The sequence below is a fragment of the Propithecus coquereli genome, unplaced genomic scaffold (assembly GCF_000956105.1).
Source record: "Propithecus coquereli isolate 6110/MARCELLA unplaced genomic scaffold, Pcoq_1.0 Scaffold4, whole genome shotgun sequence".
NCBI lineage: Eukaryota > Metazoa > Chordata > Mammalia > Primates > Indriidae > Propithecus > Propithecus coquereli.
The window spans coordinates 7,984,675-7,988,979 of NW_012149729.1; positions in this window are offsets into that span (position 1 = coordinate 7,984,675).

Here is a 4,305-nt window from a genome sequence, read left to right on the forward strand (position 1 = left end):
TCAGACCTCTCCCAGTGTCATAGCTCTGAAACCTTTCCTGATGCTCTGCTTCTGGGGCAAAGGCTCTGTGCTTGTGTCACCTCTTGTGACGTTAGCTGCTTCCATTGCAGGTAGGTGCTGGGCCATCCTAGCAGGTGTCCCAGGCTGTGTTGTAGGGGACCCAGTTTTTTATGGTCTTTTCTCATGAGCTGCTTCTGATGGATAGAGCTGCAGTAGACACTAAGTGCTCTGACCAGAGCCCCTAGGATCACTTTTTCCTATTTCTGTGCTTCAGTGTTTTTTTGTCTGCTTCACAGTACCTGTGTTTATTCTTTGGAGGACTGCTCTTGTGCTACTGGGGCTGCTCTGCCAGTAAACAGAGAACTGGGAGCTTAGGTCGCCTGGGGCAGCTCCTAACCAAGGACTGTCAGATGTTGGAGTAAGAAAACCCGCTCACTTGCTTCAGGTCAGGATGGACTCTGAGGTGTAATTTATATTCCAGATTCTTCTTGAGGGAGAAAGCCAATCTCAACTTTGCCTTTTCTCCCTTTCCTGGGAGTGACTGAGACATTATGAAAAATCCTTAGATTAGGAACATAAGAACAACAATAGAACAGAAGGTGTGTTATGCACATTAGGCCACTTTGGGCTCTAGATTGGGGCAGGAGGCCAGTTATCAAACTTGAGCAGGTCATCAGGGTTGGCCTAGCCTTGAAGATGAGCCCCAAAATGCTTATTTTGAAGGACTGTAATCTACTCTTGCTTCAGTTAGATTAGCCCTGGGAATAGAATAGGGCTAATTCTTCAGGTGACTTTAAATGGAGAGAGGGATGACGACAGATAAGCCAAGAACTCACCTGCATTGGGTTTGATGCTGCAAAACAGAGAGGTGGAGGAGAGAAAAATTTTAAACTGTAGGACATAATCCTTACATTCTGGTAATTTACTTAGGTTAGAATTCAATACATAAAAAGGTAACCCTACAAAGCAATGTATGGTAAGTAAAAAAAAAAATGGCACAAATGAGAAATGTTTTCTTTATGTATATGAAATTAGATGTAAAACATTGAAGCAATGAAAAGAGGAAACAGAAACTTTTAAATTCTACTTGTTTTATGTATTTCTTATTCTGCTACACTGCTTATCTTGTGACCAAAGTGTGAGTTTAAGGCATATAACTATGTTAAACTACTTTTATTTTTGATCTACTTCTTAATATGTTAACTAAAGAAAATGATGAGGTTCATAAATTTGGAAGGGAGAGCTTTATTTCTCATAAAGGATTACAGCTTGTGGTGGCCATTCTGACAGGCTGAAAAGCAGAGCCCTAGCCAGAAGCCAGGAACACGTGCTTTGAGGCAGGGACAATGGGAAAAGGAATTTATATTAAGCAGGATAGCCAAATATACATATTCAACAAGCTATAGGAAGCGTCATGAATATTTATGAAAGCAGAAACATGTGCATGCACAATCAAGCTTTATGTCCCTTTATGGGGTCCATGTTCAGAAAATGGAAGCCCTCTGGTGTCAAAAGGTGAAGCAGAGGACAGGAAAACCCTCTGTGGGCATATTCCATAGTCTAAAACCACTCCCTGATTGGTGGTCTCATATTAGGAAGGAATGCTGGTTAGTTGTAATGCCAAAACCACAAATCCACAGGAATAGATCATAAGACTGGTTTTAGTTTATCCTTCAAAGAAAAAAGCTTGATGGCCATTAGCAAGGGAGGGGGTATAATGAGGCATGTTGAACCTCTCAACCCATCATGGCTGGGAACTCAGTTTTAAGGTTTCTCTGGGGTCCTTTTGGCCAAGAGTGAGTCTGTTCAGTCAGCAGTATTTCATTTTAGTTCCAAATGCTTCCAGAGAAAATCTAAATTCTAAAGATAAGTGTACATATGATGGCTTCCATGAGTTTATTTTCTAATTGCTTCTTAGATGAGTTGGCCTATTTTAGGAAACAGTTTCTTAATTTCACAGTATTTGACATAGTAAGATAAAGTTAGAAACAGTTTCTTAATTTCACAATATGTTACATAGTAAGACAAAATAAGGGATTAATGTACAGCAGAACATATTAGAACATATTGAAGAAAGGATGTCTGCATCTTGGGAGAGTAATTTCCTTTTATGAGAAGGCATCATATTTTCAGTCTAACATATCTGTATTTTAACTCAAGAGAATTAGCTGTGTGATTTCCACCTATTAGTTAAATTAGTCTGAGCCTCAATTTCACCATCTGTTAAAAAGGAAACAATGGTAATATTTACCCCATTGTGTTTTGTGAGGATAAAATGATATATAAATGTTGCGTACTTTACATATATGTAAAGCATTGCTATTTGTAATTCACAGAATGATGGAAATTGAATTTTATTCATTCATCTTCACTGTCAAAATTATAATAAATAAAATATTTTAACAGATGTTTAACTTTTCATATAAATTAAGCATTAAAAATATTGCCCTTAATTTTGCTGTTGACATTGTCCTACCTTGTAATTGTAATGAATAAAAAGGTCTTATGAAATAGTGTATTGGCTTAGAACTCCCATATTTCAGGCCTGTTATTTTTACTTAAAAAGTCTAATGATCTTGGATAAGTCTCTTAACCTCTTCATTTAATTCAAAGATTTATTGTGAGGCATCTATGAAATAATGTTTGAAAGGTGCTTTGTAAATAAAAATTGCTGAATAAATGTAAAGAAATATTATTAAAGTACAGTATGCCTTGTGACATCTGTAACCTGTCACTCATCTTTCTTCTGGTTGTATCTCTTGTGTACTCAAGTTTGCCAGTCCATGAGTAGTTCTTTTTTTTTTTTTTTTGAGACAGAGTCTCACTGTGTTGCCCGGGGTAGAGTGCCGTGGCATCATCCTAGCTCACAGCAACCTCAAACTCCTGGGCTCAAGCGATCCTTCTGCCTCAGCCTCCCAAGTAGCTGGGACTACAGACATGTGCCACGATGCCCGGCTAATTTTTTCTATGTATTTTTAGTTGTTTGATTAATTTGTTTCTATTTTTAGTGGAGACAGGGTCTCGCTCTTGCTCAGACTGGTTTCGAACTCCTGAGCTCAAACAATCCTCCCGCCTCAGCCTCCCAGAGTGCCAGGATTACAGGCATGAGCCACCGAGCCTGGCCCATGAGTAGTTCTTCAACAAACATTTACTGTGTTTCTACTATGTATCCATACTCTGCTGGTCATTGGAGATGTAGCAATGAACAAAACAGACATGGTCCTTACCTTCAGGGAGCTCATTATAATATTTAGAGGAAAAACAGATAGTAAACAAATAATCACTCAAATAACTGTGTCATTGTAATTGTGATAAGTGCAAATGTACAGGGAGATTTGAGTATGTAGGGTGGGGAGATAATTCTCAATGGGTTTTTCATGTTTCTGTGCATCTTGCAAGCAGACCAACTACCCTTTGTTCTGAACTGCCTTTTTAAAGGAAGTTTGCTTAGCAGTTTTGGAAGATAGCATCTCCCTCCAGAGAAAAGCACAAGCATGCTTACTGCCCATTTATAAAAGATTCGGATTCCCTAAGCTCAAGGTTCCTCATCTCTAATACAACTCATTGTGCATGCAGGCTTCCATCTGAATCCATCTGTGTTGCCCCCATAACATGTGGGGATGAGAGAAACTAATGCAAATATGCTGATGCTCTTGTTGTATAATGTGCCATGAATCATAAAATCCTTTGTCTCTGAATCAGGGGTCTCATGTTTTCTGCCAGCATTCATAAAACTAGATAGCAGGATAACTTGCTAACTTGGCAGTGGGGCAGAATCATAGGCCCATTACAAAGAGAATCAATTCTAGGAAGTGTCATTTAAGCCTCTAGTTTAGCCTTGCTCCAATTCATTTTTAAAATAAATTTTATTATAAAATGTTTCAAATATGCAGACAAGAATGGCGATTAATAAACACCTGCATGTCTACATCCCAGCTTTATCAAATGCTTCCATATTTGCTTTAGATCTGATGTCTATGAATGAAGCATCACGTGTGCAGCTGAAGTTCCCTGTGTCCTCTTCCCTGATCTCATTCTCCTGGGTCTGTCCCTCCTCACCTCCCTAGAGGTAGACATGCTCATGAATTTAGTGGGTATCATTCTGTGGTGGTTTTTCCCTCAATCAAGTATTTTCATCAACAACAGTTTACATGTAAATGGATGTACAAGGTGATTAAGAACCTTGGTGCTCAAGCACATATTTCACTGGGTAAGGAGCAGACAATATTGCCAATGATAAATGGAGGCTTTCGGCAGAAGATCAATTAAACTGCCTCTGAGTTATAATCTGGCTTCAGCTTTCCT